The sequence below is a fragment of the Pseudophryne corroboree genome, chromosome 2, assembly GCF_028390025.1.
Source record: "Pseudophryne corroboree isolate aPseCor3 chromosome 2, aPseCor3.hap2, whole genome shotgun sequence".
NCBI lineage: Eukaryota > Metazoa > Chordata > Amphibia > Anura > Myobatrachidae > Pseudophryne > Pseudophryne corroboree.
In genome coordinates this window covers 605,922,888-605,946,482 of record NC_086445.1, presented here as the reverse complement: position 1 = coordinate 605,946,482, position 23,595 = coordinate 605,922,888, and the positions used below count along the sequence as shown (strand labels likewise).

Sequence of the window (23,595 nt, the reverse complement as noted above, 5' to 3'; positions counted from 1 at the left end):
GCACCGCGGGCATTGCTCGGCGGCGCAATGGTAGGTGGTGCAGGTGCAGCGCCAGGGTGACGGGTCGTGCGGACAGGACCCGTCCAGAAGGCCACTGAGGGTTGGAGACATTTGGACTGTCCCAATCCACCCCTGCGCACCACACTACAGTGATCAAACTGAAAATAAACTATATCTCCCAGCAGCCCTTGCTGCCGGGAGCTTCCGGCAGCAAGGGCTGCTAGAAGACGTAGTTTATTTTCAGTTTGATCACTGTAGTGCCGGCTCCTACTCAGATTCGGGCATGTCGCTGGGCCCCCTCCAGGATAAATCTGGTACTGTGGAGGGGTGTGCCGGACATTAGGGGGTGCCTGTGCACACCAGGCACCCCCCCCCCCCCCCCCCTGTGCACGCCTATGCCCAGATGTACCCTTTGGATCATATATTGTGTGCAAATCTGGTTCTGGTGCTAGCCAGTGCCTCCTGAGCCATTTAGCTCACCGCACATCCTTGCTCTGTACATGTTACATCTGCCCCACCTGCAGTGCAATATGGTTTTGGCCAGTTGCTTGCTTTTTTGCTATACTTACAATTATGAATCAGGCCCCATCCATGTTCTTTAATACAAATGGCAGTTTCTCTTCTAAAGTCTTGTTGGTGGAAAACAAAAATTCTAACATCTGAATATGTAAAAAAAAAACACAAAAGGTTGGTATTATTGTTCACATGTTCCTAATTTACTATTGTAATATACCTTCACCATCTATATAAACGTGTATTCAGAAAGTTAAAAAAATAAATAAAAAAAATAATAATAATAATTGGAAACATATATCACGATGCAGCCAAGGGACTGAATAGCAGTGAGAAGTAACTGGCTGAAGTGGTCACCCCAGGTTAGGATGTTAGGCGAGATGTATTAGCGTCCGAGATTGCCAGAGGTGCGGGATGCTGGCCGATCTCAGATTATTTTTTTTAAGCAGGAGTCATTTACAAGGCATAGTTCTGCCTTGTAGATAACTGCCTCTTTAAAAAAAAGTCTGCAATCAGCCGGCAATCCCGAACCTCTTGCAATCTCGGACGCTATTACATCTCGTCTGTAAGATGAGATCACATGATACTCACATCCAACAGGAACAGGAACGTACCACTATAGTCCAATTTCCTGGAGGTTAACTATTCCGCTATTTATATTTTGGGACTGTTGTTTTTATCCATAGACTGTGCGTACTGTTTTACTGACAAATGCTATTGGATACATTTTAAATATGGATAGGCATATAAAACTGTTTACTGTTCCTCCTGATTACACACTTACAGTATGAGTGTATATTTACAATATTTTGATGAAAAGGAAAGATTTAAATTGATTGGTGTAAATATTCTTATTGAGTCCATTGCTTTGTTTTATATGTTTTAAAGTGCTGTTTTTCTCTCTTTTTCTCCTCTCTAGCTCCACAGGGTAAGTGACTGCAGTGTTTATAGTTGTGAATGATGTGTCAACACTAGCTTTATGATATAGTTACTTAGATAAGGACCAAAGCATTGTGTGCAGACAACTGGGTCAGAGTATCCTCAAAATGGACAAGGCTTGGGTGCTTAAGGTCAGTCATGGTAAGTATCAACAGTGGTCCAGGGAGGGAAAAACTACTAACTTTCAAAAGGGGTGGTAGGTATTCATGACCAGGGCCAGGGAATATTTTCGGCACCCGGGGCAAGGCAGTAATTAAAAAAATATATATATTTAAAAAAAACATTCCAAACTACGCCACACAGTAGTGCAACCTTATTCACATTACACATAGTACTCCACATCAATATACACTGCTCAAAAAAATAAAGGGAACACTAAAATAACACATCCTAGATCTGAATGAATGAAATATTCTTATTAAATACTTTGTTCTTTACATAGTTGAATGTGCTGACAACAAAATCACACAAAAATTATCAATGGAAATCAAATTTATTAACCCATGGAGGTCTGGATTTGGAGTCACACTCAAAATGAAAGTGGAAAAACACACTACAGGCTGATCCAACTTTGATGTAATGTCCTTAAAACAAGTCGTAATGAGGCTCAGTAGTGTGTGTGGCCTCCACGTGCCTGTATGACCTCCCTACAATGCCTGGGCATGCTCCTGATGAGGTGGCGGATGGTCTCCTGAGGGATCTCCTCCCAGACCTGGACTTAAGCATCCGCCAACTCCTGGACAGTCTGTGGTGCAATGTGGCGTTGGTGGATGGAGCGAGACATGATGTCCCAGATGTGCTCAATTGGATTCAGGTCTGGGGAACGGGCGGGCCAGTCCATAGCATCAATGCCTTCATCTTGCAGGAACTGCTGACACACTCCAGCCACATGAGGTCTAGCATTGTCTTGCATTAGGAGGAACCCAGGGCCAACCGCACCAGCATATGGTCTCACAAGGGGTCTGAGCATCTCATCTCGGTACCTAATGGCAGTCAGGCTACCTCTGGCGAGCACATGGAGGGCTGTGCGGCCCCCCCAAAGAAATGCCACCCCACACCATTACTGACCCACTGCCAAACCGGTCATGCTGGAGGATGTTGCAGGCAGCAGAACGTTCTCCTTGGCATCTCTAGACTCTGTCACGTCTGTCACATGTGCTCAGTGAGGAACGTGCTTTCATCTGTGAAGAGCACAGGGCATTTGCCAATCTTGGTGTTCTCTGGCAAATGCCAAACGTCCTGCACGGTGTTGGGCTGTAAGCACAACCCCCACCTGTGGAGGTCGGGCCCTCATACCACCCTCATGGAGTCTGTTTCTGATCGTTTGAGTAGGCACGTGCACATTTGTGGCTTGCTGGAGGTAATTTTGCAGGGCTCTGGCAGAGCTCCTCCTGTTCCTCCTTGCACAAAGGTGGAGGTAGCGGTCCTGCTGCTGGGTTGTTGCCCTCTTACGGCCTCCTCCACATCTCCTGATGTACTAGCCTGTCTCCTGGTAGCACCTCCATGCTCTGGACACTACGCTGACAGACACAGCAAACCTTCTTGCCACAGCTCGCATTGATGTGCCATCCTGGATGAGCTGCACTACTTGAGCCACTTGTGTGGGTTGTAGACTCTGTCTCATGCTACCACTAGAGTGAAAGCACCGCCAGCTTTCAAAAGTGACCAAAACATCAGCCAGAAAGCATAGGAGCTGAGAAGTGGTCTGTGGTCACCACCTGCAGAACAACTCCTTTATTGGGGGTGTCTTGCTAATTGCCTATAATTTCCACCTGTTGTCTATTCCATTTGCACAACAGCATGTGAAATTGATTGTCAATCAGTGTTGCTTCCTAAGTGAACAGTTTGATTTCACAGAAGTGTAATTGACTTGGAGTTACATTGTGTTGTTTAAGTGTTCCCTTTATTTTTTTGAGCAGTGATATAGATATATATATATATATATATATATATACACTGTTCGTTGGATCGGCACTCAGCCCTCCAATATTAACCTCTCCGGTGCCCTCTGAAATCAATCAATATACAGCAAATCGAACAGGCAGCGGCACTCGGAGGCTCATCTCAATATGAACACAGCGTGAAGATTTATTCCCTATCACAGCAAATACAGGCCAACGTTTCGGGGCACATCCGCCCCTTTGTCAAGGTGAAACAAATGACTTTTGCATGGATTATTCAAGACTGGTTTGAGGAACATGATGAACAGTAAAGGTGTTGCCCTGGCCTCAAAATTTACCAGATGTTAATCCAATCCAGCAACTGTGGTCTGTGTTGGAATGGAATTAGATTTAGGGGTCAGTTTACTTAGGATCTTGTTTGGTCCAAGTTTAAACACACTGGGAAATGATATATGGGATATGTGAGAGTTATTCAAGATCATAAAACACTCAAATTTACTAATAATCGTGTTTTCTGATGGTCTATGCAATCGTGTTTAGTCGTCTATAATAGTGTACAATTTCAGTCATGTTGTGCCCGAATTCTAAAATCCTGCCTGTGAGCTGCGTGTTTGGGGAAGCCTGCACAGATCAGTTTTATCCAGGTATTTTTAGGACCAGAGACAACTCAAAGAATCCACGGCTTGTTATGGCTATGCTTTTGAGGATTGGACCCCACACATTTTTTTTTTCTGATTTGATATACTTTCTTTACATTTCTACACACATAACACAGAAGCACTGCATGGATCACACCGATTTGTGCAGGCTTCCCCAAACACACTGCTGAGGAGGATGTCTATTGACAAGTCTATTTTGTCCTCAGTTTGCTCCGTGTTTAAACATGATTCTATGTATATTTCCATGTTGTATTCTTCACTACAGACAGTACTTGTGAGTTGGCTTAATGGTGTATTGGCTTCTATATTTTCATGCGAACCATATTTTGCAGTTTAAATTGTTGATTTTACTACAGTGTTTGGCTTTAGTAACTCTGAAAAACAGGCTAAGTTAGCATGAGATTGCAAACTTGAATCATAATGATTCTTAGTAAATTCCCATTAATCTCCCTCATACTACTTGTTGTAAGGTACCTTATTTTCCATTAGCAGCAGGATAATTGCCACTAGAGACACTATGGTGTATATTTAATAAAGGTCCATTTTGATTCAAATCAATCTTAATCGATGTTGGGCTTACAGGGCTAAAACACACTTTTACTAACAGATGATTTTTTATATAATAATAATAATAATAATAATTTTATTTATATAGCGCTCTTTCTCCAATAGGACCCAAGGCGCTTAACAGATACATAGCATAATATAGTACAGAAAATAATGAAGTACATTTTCATAAAATACAGAAGCATGAAGATACTAAAAGGGACATTATGGAAATGCTTGAGTAAACAGAAAAGTCTTGAGTCTACTTTTGAAGGATTCTATAGTTGGGGCCTCTCGCACTGTGCGGGGAAGTGAGTTCCATAGAGTCGGAGCCGCATGACTAAAAGCTCGACCCCCAGATGAATTACGGTAGATTCTAGGTACTGCTAAAAGTCCTTCATCTACAGATCGCAGTAATCGAGTGGGGCAGTATGGGGTCAGAAGCTGTTTCAGGTACCTTGGGCCCTGGTCATGTAATGCTTTGAAACTCAGTAAGCCAATCTTGAAGATGATTCGCCATCGTACAGGCAGCCAGTGAAGGGAGTAGAGGATGGGTGTTATGTGGCTAGAACGGGGCTGGTTGGTTAATAGCCTGGCAGCTGTGTTTTGCACCAGCTGTAAGCGCTGCAAATCTTTTGCTGGTAGACCAAGGTAGAGGGCATTACAGTAGTGTAAACGAGATGATACAAATGCATGTATGACTTTTGGCATATCATCTGAGGGAATTAAGTGCTTGATTATGGCTATGTTCCTCAGGTGAAAGAATGAGGATTTGATTGTGGCTGATATCTGATGTTTAAGTGTCAAGCCACCATCCAGGACAACGCCAAGATTCCGCACATGATCACTGGTCTGTAATTCTGAATCCCCGAGTGTAAGTCCAGTTGGTTGGCTATGCTGCAGTCTTGTCCTTTGATGTTGCGGTCGTAACATAAGGACCTCTGTTTTATCCGGGTTCAGTCGCAGCCAACTGGCGCTCATCCACTCCAGTAGTTCAGCTAGACAGCCATTTAGGGTTGCTATTGGGTTATCAGTGCCCGGAGCAAAGGACAAGTACAGTTGTGTATCATCTGCATAGCAGTGGTAGACCAGGCCATGGCGCCTGATTATTTCGCCCAATGGGAGCATGTATACTGCAAAAAGCATGGGGGATAGTATAGAACCTTGTGGGACACCACATGGCATTTGCACTGGTGGTGATGAGTATAATCCAGATGATACTCTCTGTGACCTGCCTGTGAGAAATGATTTGAACCAGCTTAGAACTGTGCCATCCAGACCACAGAAATGTATCAGTCGCTCAATCAGAAGCCCATGGTCCACGGTATCAAATGCTGCCGAGAGGTCCATAAGGATTAATATTGAACAGTCACCTCTGTCTTTTGCCATCAGAAGATCATTTAACACACACACCAGGGCTGTTTCAGTGCTATGTCTTCTCCTGAATCCTGATTGAAATGGATCATAAATATCATGGGTTGTCAGGCGGGTTTCCAGTTGATTTGCAACGACTTTCTCAATAACCTTTCCTAGGAAAGGAAGGTTTGATACCGGTCTGTAGTTGGTCATGCAGTCGGGATCTAAATTAGGTTTTTTAAGAAGCGGTCTAACAATTGCTTCCTTTAGGGGTCCAGGAAAAATGCCTGTCTGCAAAGAGCATTGAACAATTTTTGTAAAGACAGGACCAATTATATCCATACAACCTACTAGAAGCTTGATTGAGGCTGGGTCCAGATCACAGGTGGTGGGACGCAAAATCCGAGCAATTTCAGCAGTGTCCTTTACATCCACTGGATCAAAGCTGGTCCATGAAGGCAGGTAGCTTATATTGGCAGGCTTTGTAGTTTGGCACTCCTTTGATGGCACTGTGGAGATTCCAGCCCTGATGGTGGATATTTTATCTGCAAAGAAGTTTGCAAACTCGTTGCATCTTGCCTGGGAGAGGGTCTCATCAGTCTGCAGGCATGCTGGCTTGCAAAGCATCTCCACTGTGCGGAAAAGTTGAGCTGGCCTATTGTTTGTAAATGTTAGTAAATGTGTGTGTTTTAATCCTGGAAGCCCACATCGATTAAGATCGATTTTAATCTATCTGAAATCTATTAAAATCGATCAAAACCAACTTTTAGTAAATATATCCCATAGGAGTGAATTTCCCAGGACTCCTGCCACTCTAATACTTGGAGTTAGACTACTGTAAAAAAAATATATTAGAATAATTCTTAATTTAATTAATTGATTTGTGAATCTAAAGCTACAGCCTGCTCTATATTCCCATTTTCTCTTCTGTCTCACTATGTTTGCTGAAATAATGTATGTGAAATAAAAATGGGAACAAATGTACAGGTTTTGGCATTATATCATTTGCTCCCACAGACACTCTGTGCTCCAGTTGCGCTAACAAGCAGTGTAATGAAGACAACTGCTCCTGTTTCTCGGAAGACAATGGGAGTGGATCGGAACCCTGCATAAATGATGACACCTGTCTGCTCCCAGAATCCCAATGCTGTCCTAGCAATCTCAGGTTTAACAATGAAACAAAGTGTTGTTATGGTGAGAGTTCAATATCGATATTGTCATTAACATGCTTGGTGAAATGTTTAAATGATTAGAATGTTGACAAAATGTTCCTGGTGGTCTAGTCTTACCTGTAAGCAGGTCTAGAGACTGGAGTGGTGTCTTCCAGCTCATCCTGCAGTGGTTCCGACGGTGCAAGTCCCTAACACTAACCCCTCCCTCCCATAGCCTAAGCCTAACTCTCAGCTGCCACTGCCTAACCCTAACTCTCCAATCTCTGCAGATGTTGACATTTTACATATAGATATTGTGAAAATGCTACATTGTGGTGTCAACATTATGACTGATGACATTGTAAATGGGTTTCAAATGACATTTGAAAGGGGTTTCATGCTCTGGCTGTCATGCACGTTGCCAGGGGTGTGTAATGCTCATTGCCAGGGGTGATGCGCGCTGGTGCCAAAAGCCAGCACTAGCAGCTCCCTGCTATTACTGGATCCCCCTCCTCCCAGCAATAGTACTCCGCTCGCTTGTTTTGCAAAATTTCATGGATGCGTAATTTCTCGAAACGTGGCCCAACAAGCCGAGTACTATGGCTGGGAGGAGGGGGAGCCAATTAAAGCCACATTCAAGTTCCGCGGCAGCCAGCCTGTGCAATCGCATGGCTCGCCCACCACTACAAATGACACTGGGTCACCTTACTAAATAAATGAATTGAATGAACGCTCTCAATATGACCCTGCATTAGAGCCCAGACTATCAAATCTAGGAGGAAATAAGCTCTATAGGTCAAATAATGACCACTACTGCTGATGCACTACAGAATGATGGAGATGGAGGGGTGTTTATCTTGCCCGGTTAATCTCTTCACACAGCTTATTGCATATAAAATAATAGCCAAGCGTTCTCTCACTAATATGTGCTATATTTTCCTATATATTTTAAATTCTAGATAATTACTGTGTATTCTGTTTGGTTTTTAGCACCCGTCAGTAACTCTGCTGTGATCATTTCAACAAGTACAGGTAATATATTATACAAACTTAGAAAAGATAATGTATCTTTATACCATAATGATAACTGTACAGGCTATGTGAAGTTAATGAACATTGTACAGGTTGAGTATCCCTTATCCAAAATGCTTGGGACCAGAGGTATTTTGGAGATGGGATTTTTCCGTATTTTGGAATAATTGCATACCATAATGAGATATCATGGTGATGGGACCTAAATCTAAGCACAGAATGCATTTATGTTACATATACACCTTATACACACAGCCTGAAGGTCATTTTATCCAATATTTTTAATAACTTTGTGCACTAAAAAGAGTGTGTATACATTCACACAATTCATTTATGTTTCACATACACCTTATACACACAGCCTGAAGGTCATTTAATACAAGATTTTTAATAACTTTGTGTATTAAACAAAGTTTGAGTACATTGAGCCACAGAAAACAAAGGTTTCACTATCTCACTCTCACTCAAAAAAGTCCGTATTTTGGAATATTCCGTATTTCGGAATATTTGGATATGGGATACGCAACCTGTATAAGCATTCATACAAGGCATCAGCATTATAAATGAAACTGTATAAAAAAAATTGACTTATGAACATTTATTTATATAGCATGAGTGTTCTCTACAGCACTTCAAAATTTGGTATAAACTTTGTAGTAAAATAAGACTCGATATTAACAGACAGACAAAGAGGTAAGAGAGACCTATTCAAAGCTTCCAATATATAGAAAGATAGTAGTTGCTACGTAAGGGTGTCACATGATAGGGAGTGGTCTACCCATATTACAGTGGTAAACACTGCTAAGTGGGATATATGATCCAGTCACACAGCAATGATGGTTTGGGGTCAGTGATTATGTGAATATAGGAGTATAAATGTAAGTTGAGGAAACTATGTAGCAAGTTGGTAAAGGTGTAGAATGGGATGAGGTTACCATCCCGACAGTGGGATCCCGGCACACGAGGTACTGTTGCCGGAATCCCGACACACTAAGGAATACCAACACCAGAATCCCAAAAGGGGACAAAACACAGATGCCAGAATCCCGACCGTCGGGAACCCGATCGTCCACACAGTGGACTGGGTAAGTACTACACCGGGGGTGGGGGGATTAGGCGACCCTGGAGGATTTAGGATTAGGGTGAGGAGGGGGGATGGTTAGGTTTAGGGGAAGGGAGGGGGTTAGAGTTAGGGACCACCAAGGGGGGTTAGGGTTAGGCTGCGGGGGACATATGGTTAGGTTTAGGGTGTAGGCAGGGGGGGTTAGGTTTAGGCACCACCTGAGAGGGGAAAGGTTTAGGCTGTGGGGGAGGGAGGGTTAGGGTTAGGCACTTAAAAGGGAGGGTTAGGGTAGGGTAGGGGGAGGATTAGACTCCTTAACACTCTATGGGGTTAATTCTGAGTTGATCGCAGCAGGATTTTTGTTAGCAGATGGGCAAAACCATGTGCACTGCAGGGGAGGCAGATTTAACATGTGCAGAGAGAGTTAGATTTGGGTGGGTTATATTGTTTCTGTGCAGGGTAAATACTGGCTGCTTTATTTTTACACTGCCATTTAGATTGCAGATTGAACACACCACACCCACATCTAACTCTCTCTGCACATGTTATATCTGCCTCCCCTACAGTGCACATGGTTTTGCCCAACTGCTAACAAAACTCCTGCTGCGATCAACTCAGAATTACCCCCTATGTCGGGATTTAGACTGTCAGGATGCCGCTGTTGGTCTTCTGACTGTCGGCATCCCAACATTTTGTTACCAACCCAAGTAGAATAGTCCAAGGAGGTTAAGAGGGTGGATCGGGCATTTGATAAGCTTACTGAAAGAGGCCAGCTTTTTGGCAATACTTGAAGGTAATGCTGGGTACACACATAGTAAACAGACTGGCTGTTTGGCCATCTGCCATACTATCTGACAATTGGTAAGGCATACACAATTACCAATTATCCGCCTATATTGGCCATCGGTGACTGAAATGTCAGTCACCAGTGGCCAATATATCTGCAGATATTTTGGCCACTGGCTGGGCTGCACAGCCAACGCAATATGTCTGTGAATGACGTCTTTCACAGACATACATTATGGGATGTACACACCCACTGACATGCCCACGATATATTGACTGTTTGCTTAAACATCCGATATATAAGAAGGCTGTTGGAAAGTCTTGTTATCCAAGGGAGGGAACTCAACAGACTGGGCGCAGCTTTAAAAAAGTCCTGGACCTGGGTTTGGTTATAGTTAAGAGATGGATATTTTTGGCAGAGCAAATAGATTAATAGATTAATATTAATCTGCTAGACAAAGTTTTATGTTATCTCTCTTGCAGACTGTATAAAAACTTAAGGTGTTGTGTCTGCTAGTCATTTACCGATCTCTGTCATATTTTTGCATCCTTTCTGTACCTGGTCACAGCCCTCAGTGACATCATATCCTAATTCCATGTCCCACACATTGCAATTAGCTAACCCACGGGTTTCTGTATTGTGAGATGATTATAATAACTCAGATATACTGTGGAAGTGTAGTAATGGTAAGTTTAGCAAGCAGTTTTAAGATAAGCACACAATAAGTGATATGTCATCCTATCAATATCAGTTTTCAAAAGCAGCCCTATATAGGCCCAACTAAGACTCTAAACTTTAGCAAAGCCAAATTTGACAAGTGACATTGACTGGGAAAAGTCAAATTTGACAAGTGACATTGACTGGGAAATTTTGTTTCAAGGCAAGAATACTACAGAGAAATGGGATGTATTAAAAATGTTGCTCACTAGTTATACTCGTAAGTACATTTTCGTGGGCAGCAAAAGAAAGAGTAATAATTCCAAACCAATGTGGCTTGATAAAAAGATTAAGGAATTAATTGCCAAAAAGAGGTGAGCTTTCAAAAAGTATAAATCAGGAAGGCAGAGTCATTCCAGCACTATAAGGATTGTAATAAAATATGCAAAAAAGAAAGGGGCAGCAAAATGGAGAATTAGTTTCAATACAGACAAGTGTAAGGCAATGCACCTTGGTAGCAAGAACAAGAATAACACCTACATACTAAATGGGGTGATTTTAGGGGATTCCATACTGGAAAAAGATTTAGGTGTTCACATAGATAACAAACTTAGCAGCAGCACCAGTGGTGCAAGTAGAAAAAATGTCTTACGGGTACTGTGTGCGCGCGCCGAAGGCGCGCGCGCAAAAAAATGGGTGTGTCCAAATGCCACATGGGGCGTGGCCAATGAAAATGGGGGCGTGATACACATATGGGGGAGGGGCAGATACACGTATGACCCCAATAGTGTCAGATACACGTTGCACCACAGTGCTAGATATACATTGCCCCACAGTGCCAGATACATATAACCCCACAGTGCCAGATACACATTGCCCCACAGTGCCAGATACACAAATGTCCCCAGAGTGCCAGATACACAAATGTCCCCAGAGTGTCAGATACACATTGCCTCACAGTGCCAGATACACATTGCCCCACAGTGCCAGATGCACATTGCCCCACAGTGCCAGATACACAAATGTCCCCAGAGTGCCAGATACACATTGCCCCCCATGCCAGATACAGAAATGCCCCTACAGTGCCAGATATGCCCCCAGTGCCAGATATCCTCCAGTGCCAGGTATACATGCCCCCCCAGTGCCAGATATCCCCCAGTGCCAGGTATAACATGCCCCCCCAGTGCCAGATATCCCCCAGTGCCAGGTATAACATGCCCCCCCAGTGCCAGATATCCCCCAGTGCCAGGTATACATGCCCCCCTGTGCCAGATATCCCCCAGTGCCAGGTATATATGCCTCCCTGTGCCAGATATGCCCCCAGTGCCAGGTATACATGCCCCCCTGTGCCAGATATCCCCCAGTGCCAGGTATATATGCCCCCCTGTGCCAGATATGCCCCCAGTGCCAGGTATATATGCCCCCCTGTGCCAGATATGCCCCCAGTGCCAGGTATACATGCCCCCTGTGCCAGATATCCCCAAGTGCCAGGTATATATGCCCCCCTGTGCCAGATATGCCCCCAGTGCCAGGTATATATGCCCCCCTGTGCCAGATATGCCCCCAGTGCCAGGTATACATGCCCCCCCAGTGCCAGGTATAACATGCCCCCCTCCCCTACTCACCGCTGCCGTCGCTGTCCTCCTGTCTGTCATGTGAGGGAAGGAGAGTGCAGCCTGCGCCTCTCGTTCCCCTCAGTCTTCGGCGGGTGTCTCAGTTTAATTCAGCGCCGATCCGTGAGCCAATCAGAGCTCGCGGGTGCGAGCTCTGATTGGCTCACGGATCGGCGCTGAAGTAAACTGAAACACCCACCGGAGACTGAGGGGAACGAGAGGCGCAGGCTGCACTCTCCTGCCCTCACATCAGAGGCGTGTGCGGCGGTGCGGCGTGGGGGAGGGAGGGAAGGAAGAGGAGCGGCGGCCCGTCGGTGTGGGTACGGCGTACCCACGGCTAAATTCTTACGGGTACGCCGTACCCACCCGTACCCGCCCACTTGCACCACTGAGCAGCACCCAATGTAGGATAGCAGCAAAAAAGGCAAACAAGGTACTAGCATGCATAAAGAGGGGTATTGATGCAAGGGATGAGAGTGTTATACTCCCACTATATAAAGCCCTAGTGAGGCCCCATCTGGAATACTGCACACAATTTTGGGCACCTTACTACAAAAATGATAGCCTCGAATTAGAAAAGGTTTAGAGGCGCGCGACCAAACTAATTAAGACAATACAAAGGGCTTGCGGGGGATATGTTTTTGTTAAATCCAACACAGAAGACACGTGGACACCCACTTAGGTTAGAGGAGAGGACATTCCGTACACAGTGGCAAAAAAGTTTTTTCACAGTAAGGACAATACGAGTTTTGAATTCCCTGCCTGAGAGAGTAGTAATGTCAGACTCGGTCAATACTTTTAAGAATGGGCTATATAAGTTCCTAATGGATAAGATATACAGGGTTATGGTGGATAGATCACGTGCCATAGTTATAATAAAATGAGGAAATACAACACAATGGCCGACTTTATCAATAGATAAAATTACTCCTGAAAATAATACAGAGTAGGAGAACACAAATAGGTTGAACTCGATGGACAGATTGTCTTTTTTCAACCTCACAAACTATATAACTATATCAGAGTGTCTTAAATAGAAATGGAAGAGCTTATAGCAAAGGAAAGTAAATCAAACCCCAAAAAGTTTTTTAAGTACATCAACAGCAAAAGATTAAAGAAAGCGAGTATAGGCCCTTTAAAAGGCAATTTGGGCATCCTAATCAAAGATGACAATGATACAGCGGAAAAATTAAACAAGTTTTTCTCATCAGTATTCACAAGAGAGGACCAGGTGGCGGGATTGATGCATAACCTCAGCAATGATAATGTGCCACTGCTAAATGCTTATGTAAGTGAGGAAGAAGTCAGTGACCATTTAAAAAAAATAAGATTAATAAGTCACCTGGTCCCAATGGAATTCACCCAAGGGTCCTCTTGGAGCTTGACTCCAAATTAGCAAGGCCCCTATACTTGATTTTCAAAGACTCACTTACATCAGGTCCCCAAAGACTGGCGTATAGTGGAAGTTGTGCCAATATTTAAAAAGGAAAGTAAATATGAACCAGGTAATTATAAACCAGTAAGTCTTACATCTATAGTGGGGAATGTACTGGAAGGTATTTTAAGGGATAGTATACAGGAATTCCTCAAAACCAATAAGGTTATCAATAGAAACCAACATGGATTTGTGAAAGATAGATCATGTCAAACTAACTTAATAGGCTTTTATGAAATGGTTAGTGCAACCCTAGATCAGGGTAAAGAGGTGGATGTTATCTTTTTAGACTTTGACAAAGCTTTCTATACAGTACCTCACATGAGGCTTATATACAAATTAAGAGAACTTGGACTAGGGAGCACAATATGCACTTGGGTTAGAAATTAGTTGGATAAAAGTGAGCAGTGAGTTGTGGTAAATGGGACTTTTTCGAATTGGACTGAAGTACTAAGTGGTGTGCCACAAGGGTCTGTACTTGGACCACTATTGTTTAACATTTTCATAAACAATCTAGAAGTAGGTCTAGAGAGTACAGTGTCAAATTTTGTAGACGCCACCAAACTGTGTAAGGTTATAAATTCGGAGGGGGAAGCTAAGTCTCTACAGAAAGACTTCTTTAGATTGGAAACATGGGCATCTAAAAGGAGAATGCGGTTCAACATAGACAATTGTAAGGTAATGCACTTTGGTAGCAAGAACAGAAATACTACCTACATACTAAATGGGGAGAAACTAGGGGATTCTGTACTGGAAAAAGATTTAGGTGTTCACATAGATAACAAACTTAGCAGTAGTACCCAAAGTAGGAATGTGGCAAAAAAGACAAACAGGTATTAGTATGCATAAAGTGGTGAAATGATGCAAGGGATGAGAGTGTTATACTCCCATTGTATAAATCACTGGGGAGGCCACATCTCGAATACTGTGCGCAATTATTGGCATCATACTACAAAAAGGATATCCTGGATCTAGAAAAGGTACAAAGATGCGAGACCAAATTGATTAAGGGGATGGAGATGCTAGAATATGAGGAAAGCTTGATAGGCTAGACATGTTTACACGGGAAAAAAGAAGATTAAGAGGGGACATGATAAACATTTACAAACATATAAGGGGTCAATACACAGAGCTAGCATGGGATTTTCTTTGGTAAGATCACCACAAAGGAAACGTGGACACCTGCTTAGGTTAGAGGAGAAGAGATTTTGCACACATTGACGGAAAGGTTTCTTTACACTAAGGACAATACGTACTTGGAATTCTCTGCCTGAAACAGTGGTAATGGTGGACTTGGTCACTACTTTTAAGAATGGGTAGATACATTCCTAATGGATAAGGATATACAGGTAAATCACGCACTACACTAATAAAATAAAATAATAATAAAATTAAAAAATAAATAAATAAGAGGAATCAATCAACATAACGGTTAAACATTCACCAAACTTATAATTAGTGATCTCCGACTGTAATATTTTTAAGACTAACAGATTGAACTTGATGGACAATTTGTCTTTCTTTCAACCTCAAAAAGTATGTTACTATGTTATGTTACTATATCACTCACATCGATGCATATTGGGCAGCGTGTATGTCCAATATGTGGGTGACTGTGATCGCTAGCAACAGCATCAGGTTCGATGTGCTGTACTATGCTAATGAAGGATGTAAAAAGATTGTTGTATCCTTCATTAACATTGTTTCAGTGTATACGGGCAATCTGCCCATTTGTTCCGATGTCAGAACGAATACCTATCGCTCAAGTGTGTACCAAGCTTTAGTAGTACCATCACAGAAATTACATAAAGTCCTGTAAAAACAATATTTGAATGCATTCATTCCTTAATAGTTATATTAAACAAATGCAGAAGGAAAAATAAATTTAGGAAAATACAAGTAAACCCCATGGCTAATTACCTTACCTGTGCTGAGTTCATCCCACATGTTAAGTCACAGAGGTGGACTTTTCCTGGCAAAAGGGCACCCACTGGGGTATAAAGCATGGAGGAAATCCATTAATTGTGTGCATTAAAGAAAATAATGTTTTTACTATCTTGTGTCACCAAATTGATATGTTTTATTTATTTATTTTTATTTTTTATTTTTCCTAATATTTTAGTCAGATCTTGTTTGTGGTTTCGTTTTTTTTTTTTATGTAAATGATTGTAAAACATCACTGGATTCTCTTTTGGTACATTCCCCCTCAACTTACTATAACATTGTTGTATGGGGGGAGAAAAGTGGTTATAAGCAATTACAGAGACCATATTCCAACATGTCACAAGTTTATCACTTGTATATGATATTATTAATACAATATATTATTTCCCTACCAATCATTGATCACATTCCTAGAGGCAACCATCCATTCTCATCAATTCCGCACAATCCCCCTCATTTGTATTTTCATCTCAGTCTTCAGGTTCACAGCCTGCAGATCTCACACCTTTTCCTATCTATGCTGAACTTGGCTGAAGGACTGCCTATCACTGTGGGTATTAGTAGGCTATCCAGAGTTTGCCCACTCACCTTGCATAACCCAGTCATCACTTCTGTATTCTGCTATTTCTACATGTTTCCGGTGGGTGAAGAACACACTGCATATGGATGGCACGCACACATCCAGGATGATACAAACAGGATAAAGGGGAGCGGAGAGAAAAAAAGAATCAGAGAAAAAAAGAGTCAGATGGTGACAGGGGGCGAGGCACATAGAGGGAAACACGGGAAATGAAAGGAAAAGCGAGAAGGGGAAAAGGGGGAGAGTGGTACAGAGAAAAGAGACAAAGGGACGTATTTATCACAATCTGAAATGACTTATAGATACGTGTGCAGAATAATAAATACATACTGCAAATATAAGTTCAAAGGCCAGTAAAATTGCATGTTAACACCCTAATGTGTTTGATGTGTTAGTTGTACCTCTGTCCATCAATGTGAGCAACATCATGAGCGTGTATGGGGCATTTGAAAATCACAAATTGCATTTTCAGATGCTTTTTCCAAAAGCACTGGGGTAGCCACTAAATTGACGCCAGTGGGTATGAGGACTGTGCTCCAAATTGAATGAGATGTACAAAACCCCAAATTAAATTGTCTAGGATGCGGATCTGCAACACAAAATTGTGAATGAACAGAGCACGAAATCTCAAATGAGAACTAATGGGTGTGCTGTGCAGAGTTCCTCCACACACAAGGCAAAGTCACATCCATAACATTTGTAATATTGATTGCAGCAAACTTCTCTGTTAGCAAACACTTTGAATAAATCAAATAAGAACAAAACACATAAAATGTAACACATAAAATATAACAAAAAGGACAACATTATACTAACTATGGGGGGCATTCCGAGTTGATTGCTAGCTGTTTTCGGTCACTGCGCAGCGATAAGGCAAAAAATTGGCACTTCTGCGCATGCGTATGCGGCGCAATGCGCACGCGCGTCATATTACAACTAATGATGTAGTTTCACACAAGGTCTAGCGTAGTTTTTCAGTCGCACTGCTGGCCGCAGAGTGATTGACAGGAAGAGGGCGTTTCTGGGTGTCAACTGACCATTTTCAGGGAGTGTTAAAAAAAATGCAGGCGTGCCAGGAAAAACGCAGGCATGGCTGGACGAACGCAGGGCGTGTTTGTGACGTCAAAACAGGAACTGAATAGTCTGAAATCATCGCAAGCGCTGAGTAGGTCTGAAGCTACTTTGAAACTGCACAAAAAAATTTTGTAGCCGCTCTGCGATCCTTTCGTTCGCAGTTCTGCTAAGCTAAAATACACTCCCAGTGGGAGGCGGCATCGCGTTTGCACGGCTGCTAAAAACTGCTAGCCAGCAAACAACTCGGAATGACCACCTATAAACCTATCTCAAAAGGGTAGGTAGCCATGAAGTCAACAGTCACAATATCGGCACCAGAATAATAACATGGCCTGAATGTTGACATTTACAATGTCAACATGGAGAGAATAATGACATTCAACATGTCGGCAGTCACAATATCAACAATGACATGTCCACATTGTCAGTATGTCAGTAAAATTGACTTTTAAAAATGTTGACAGCCAATTTTAGGTTTAGGTATGCTGACACTATGTCAGTGTCATTGTATATGTCCATGTCAGAAGTCAGAATGTCAACATTCAGAATATTCTGAATAGCGACTTAAACTAACATACCCTTATTATATTCATATTTGGTAACGCATGATTCCTTTCAAACAAATATCAGGTAGAAAACAGACTTCCTATATGAGAAGAACACATTTAGAAGTATAGAAATATAGGGCCGGATTCAAATGTGCTCTCCCCCTCCTGGCCGCGATTGCGCCCGCCGACAGTATAGCGAGCTGAAATGCATGTAAAGAGAGCCATTTGGGTGCCCAAACGGGTCTTTTCACGATCGCGCCCATTAGTTTAGCCCGGTTTAGGTGCTTTGCGCGCCTAAGCCCCCGACTGTATTGGGCGCGATAGGGGCGAAAACGGGGGACATTTGAATATCACTCCTCTATCTCCCATCACTTTAAACAGGAGATAGGGGGTGCGTTAACATTTGAATCCGGCCCATAGTTTGGGATAGACTAGGTAAATTTGAGAGTAAGATTAACATTTCCATTTGTGCACATGATGATCTGATAGGTAATTTCTAAATAATTTGTTAACACCACATTGCATTCCAGCAGTGACTTTGTGGACTGGTAACAATCTCTGAGGCTTATTTACCTTCCACAAGACCTGAGTGGTTACATTGGCTTTATTACTGTTACTGTGATGGAATTTACATTGCACTCCAACCAACACAACAAAGCTCAAAAAATATGCAATGTGGATTGTAGTACAAATTGTGCAGTCAATCTGAAAATTTGGCATGCCAATGGAAAAACATATACATATTGGGGCTAATTCAGACCTGATTGCAGTAGCAAATTTGTTAGCAGATGGGCAAAACCATGGGCCTAATTCAGACCTGATCGTAGCCCTGCAAAATTTAGCAGGGCTACGATCAGGCACTCTGACATGCAGGGGGCTGCCCAGCACAGGGATAGTCTGCCCCACATGTCAGGCCCGCCCCCTCTCCCCCCACAGCATAAGTACAAAAGCATCAACAGCTTCTGCACTACAGGAGTAGCTCCCGGCCAGTGCAGCTTTTGTGTGCTGGCTGGGAGCTACCCGACGCTGTCTGGGTCGCAGTGGCTGCGTGTGACATCACCCAGCCGCTGCAGCCTGCCCCTCACATAGTCCGTCCACGACTGCGTCGGCTGGACCACACCCACATAGCGGCGGCCAAACGCTGCCATGATGCCCCCTCCCACCCAGCGACCGCCTCTGCCTGTCAACCAGGCAGAGACGATTGCTAGGCAACGACAGCTGTCGGCTGTCAGACATGCACCGGCGCACTGCGGCACCGGGGCATGTGCACTTCTGACCTGATCACTGCGCTGTGAGGAACGGCAGTGTGCGATCCGATCAGAATGATCCCCCATGTGCACTGCAGGTGGGGGGGCAGATATAACATGTGCAGAGAGAGTTGGATTTGGGTGGGGTGTGTTCAAACTGAAATCTAAATTGCAGTGTAAAAATAAAGCAGCCAGTATTTACCCTGCACAGAAACAATATAACCCACCCAAATCTAACTCTCTCTGCACATGTTATATCTGCCCCACCTGCAGTGCACATGGTTTTGCCCATCTGCTAACAAGTTTGCTGCTACGATCAGGTCTGAATTAGGCCCATTGATCTTTAGCAGAGATTCTCAACTGCAGTCCTCAAGGAACCCCAATGGTCCATGTTTTAAGTATATCCTTATTCCTTACTTGACCATAGGGGACTTAATTAGTAACTCTGTCAATTTGATTTAACCATCTGTGCTGAGCCATCAATATACTTAAAACCTGGAACGTTGGGGTGCTTTGAGGACAGCGTTTGAGAATCTCTGATCTACACATCATACTGAAATTAATAACAGCCTTTTTGTAGGTCTGTAAAGGCTTGTGACCACAGATGGTGTGACTATGGCACATGCAGCATGAGCTGGGATCTCTGCAGCCGGAAATAGAGATAACTGTTCTATATAGAGAATGCAATTGGGGCCATAACTAGGAGAGTGTGATCAGTGTCTCGTACAGGGTGCAGGGCCCTGGGGGCAGAACCTTTGCTGTCCCAGGCCCTTGCGTCTTGCTAGCAGGGTGACGGGAATGGCACCCAGTAGCCAGTATTGCTGCTGTAGTGTCATCTAGAGGGTCCTTTGGATGCTCCAGACACGCACCCTGCAGCCTGTACAGCCACTCAGAGTATCCCCGGGATGCTCCAGGCAGTGTTGCACCACTGAATGGTAATTTCCCAAATGCTTAATAGATCATACAGTAGGTGATGATAGGTTGATTTATTGAAGTGCTTATGTTGTTGTACCGTAAGTAGGACAATGATAAGACCCTCTGCGGTGCATTGATAATCTTTGGTTAGGTACAAACAGGCATGTGTACACTGGAAGCTGAAAAGTCAGTGACAAACACGAACATGTTAGACGCATGGTGGTTTATGAATGCTTGGTGAACTCTCCTTCAGGTGCTCCGGTTTCATCACACAATCCAAAAACATACACAGTGGCTTCTGACAAATAACATGAGCCATAGTGTATGTGGTAGGCAGTGAATATCAATGGTAAGCTACACTGGGGCAGGAAGAACTGATGTGAATGACTGTGATTCTCTGTAAAGAGCTGCAGAATATGTGTGCTCTGTATAAATAATGGGTAATAAATAATAATAAATACATTGGGGTAAATTTACTAAGATGGAAGTACTATTTAAGATGTGATGTTGCCCATAGCAACCAATCAGATTCCAGGTACTATGTTCTAGAAGGTGCTAGATAAATGAGAACTAGAATCTGATTGGTTGCTATGGGCAACATCCCATCTTAAATAGAACTCCCATCTTAGTAAATTTACTCCATTGTGTGCTCTGTATAAATAACGGCTAATAAATAATAAATACATTCTCTTCCATTTTTTTCCATAGGATTATTCAGCATCTTCCTGATTTGGCATTTACTGCAATAAAGCACTGGAAAAGCCATGAGTCATAGAGATGGTGTATTATGTAACACAAGCAGAAGTATTATGGGGGGATATCATGGTACCAAAGATACTAATGAAGACGTGTCAAATTAAACTTGCAGCTAATTTAACAAATTTTCCATATTTATCAATATTTCAAAATCAAAGAATCTCCAGGTTCCTGTTAAGTTCACACTAACGTGTCTGCCATGCCTTCAGTCTGCCTACAATCGCTGTCTAGAATTTGGCCTCAGAAAAACTGTTGAGGTACCATAAAAAGACAGATACATTTAGGATATACATTTACTATCCAATCACAAGGGAGCAACCAAAGTTTTCCTACCAATCTCCATAATGGCATGAAGTAACACAGAGCAGCATTTTACATTAACAGAGAAACTTAAAATTGAGCTTCAGAAGGTTACTACATTATGATAAATGACATGGGTTTACTTACCCTGCTGCCATCTGGGGGGGCAGAGAGGGGACGGCGTCTGGCTTCATTAGTGAAAACAGAGGAGTGTCACCGCCATTTATAGGGAGGGAAGAGGCCAGGGATCTCCATCATAGGAAGGATGGCCTCTGCGATGGGTGACTTGTGAGGCACCATAGGAGCCACAAGCCACCCTATGGTAAGTCAGTGATTTTAGGACACAGGTCGGATCACTACTGAAGCAGCAGCTATAGCCACTCCATTTACATCTGAATCAGGCCCAGTATATAAAAAAATCTGTCCATAATGTACAGAAGTAGTAAAGGCTATAATAACAAGTCTAATTTAGCATACATTGCTGCTTCCAAGACATATAAGATAGTATAGTTCTTCTTCCTCTACTAAAAGTATTTCTTGTTCTTCTGTAGTTCCATTTTAATATTAGATCACAGATTTTTGTAAATCTAATTTCTATGTTCTTCTGGAAGTTTATTGTAATCATAACATGAGATGTCAAAAATAAATAAATAAATGTAAAACATGTCAAAAAGACTATCTTTTTTTTATTTACGCAAGTAAGTGAAATATATATTCACTCAGCTATTACCACAGTTAATCATCTTTTCTTTTTTGTATATAACTCTGTTTAAAGCAAATATATAATATATCAATCAGTGGTGGCGAGAGAGGGGGGGTACTATCTGTTGAGAGGACGTAGACGAGTGAGAGACAGCACCACACACCGCTGAGTGCAGCACAAGATCCCGCAAAACAGCCAGTTGGGCTGCAGTGGTAAGCTGCCATACACGGCACATAAGCAGCAATCACATTATGGGACAAGTGCTCTCAGGATCGTTTGCACATAACGTGGGACACCATACATAGTGCCACTGCTTGTATATACAAGAGACTGCACCTTAAAACTGAAAAGCATACGAGTGTGCAAACGTTTTCATACCATTTTAAGAAACATATATATCATGGAACAATAAGCTGTGTGTGCATACATCATATGAGTGGCAACCACAATTTGGGACAGCATCTTTAAACACAGTTGTTTCTACAATATCTATATGGATAACATTTTAAAGTTAAATTGCACTTTTTTATGAAAGATCTATACTTAAGATTGGATACTATCTAGAGTGTGCATAAGTATTCATACTACATGTGGTAATATATATCAGGTGTTTTCCATTGTTACAGCAATTAGGAAAAGTATTTGATGACTTGTACACATGAATTCTATATAGTAAAAGCAGAACGTTACCCAATCTTTTTATATATATTTTTTTTATTGAATAAATAAATCAGATGGTTATATATTATATAGGAGTTTTCATTCATATATGCACCATTTAGTATTTTAGTGCAAAACAGTCATTTTTTGGTTCTTTGGGGGTACTATTTACCCTGGCTGGGTGGAGGTGCTTGGCGGCAGTGGCCCAGGTTCTATGATTTCCATTTTGTACCACTGTTCTGCCCAATAACACTCGCCATGCCTGTATAGCAGCACATCAGAGCTGCACATTAGCAAGTAAGATAGAGGAGACTGTTGCTGCAGCACACCCTCCACAGTACATTGGCCCGTCAAAGCTCTTGACTACCCTGATATCAATTATATAATTTTTTTGCCCCTTCAATTAAGTTTAAAAACACTGCTGCTGTTGGAGAGTTACACCTGCATTTACTGGTTGCATGCATATGTGGTTATATTACAGATTTGCATGTTTCTGACGCCAAATACAGTACATGCACATGCAGAGGCGGGTTGGGGAGGGAAGGGGTGTTGGCCTAGTACGCTACGGAAGTATTGTCATAATTGCTAACAGAAACATATAGACGGGTCCAGGGCATAAAGATTCCAGGGAATGTTCCCGGTGGGCCAATGCTCACGTGGGGCCTGTTTTATATGTTGACAGGTGAGGGGTAGTGCTGCCACCATGGTTAAGTGGTATACCTCTAGTACTGCCCATGTGAGTCCACTTTTACAATTTCTTCCAGGGCTATTCTCAGTTCCCAATCCCCCCTTGGACAGGTCCAAGCCTGATCAATTACAAGTGCCTAAGGGCTGGTACAAATTGCAGATGATGTTGACTGTCCCCAACAATAGCAAACAGCTTATAATTGGCTGATTAGAAATGCACTGTGGATAATGGGCCTAATTCAGAGTTGATTGCAGCAGCAAATGTGTTAGCAGTTGGGCAAAAACCATGTGCACTGCAGGGGGGCAGATGTAACATGTGCAGAGAGAGTTAGATTTGGGTGGGGTGTGTTCATACTGATATCTAAATTGCAGTGTCAAAATAAAGCAGCCAGTATTAACCCTGCACAGAAACAAAATAACCCACCCAAATCTTACTCTCTCTGCAAATGTTATATCCCCCTCCCCCCCCCGCAGTGCACATGGTTTTGCCCAATTGCTAACACATTTGCTGCTGCGATCAACTCAGAAT

The 23,595-nt window shown here is 42.7% G+C and overlaps 1 long non-coding RNA gene across 1 annotated transcript; it reads left to right on the top strand.

The window, feature by feature from the left end:
- The first annotated feature begins 6,927 nt into the window (after positions 1-6,927).
- LOC135051008 (uncharacterized) lies at positions 6,928-21,645 on the top strand. Its single transcript, XR_010241987.1, has 3 exons — positions 6,928-7,108; positions 8,056-8,097; positions 20,669-21,645. It is a non-coding gene; the product is annotated as an uncharacterized LOC135051008 (long non-coding RNA).
- The last annotated feature ends 1,950 nt before the right edge of the window (positions 21,646-23,595 follow it).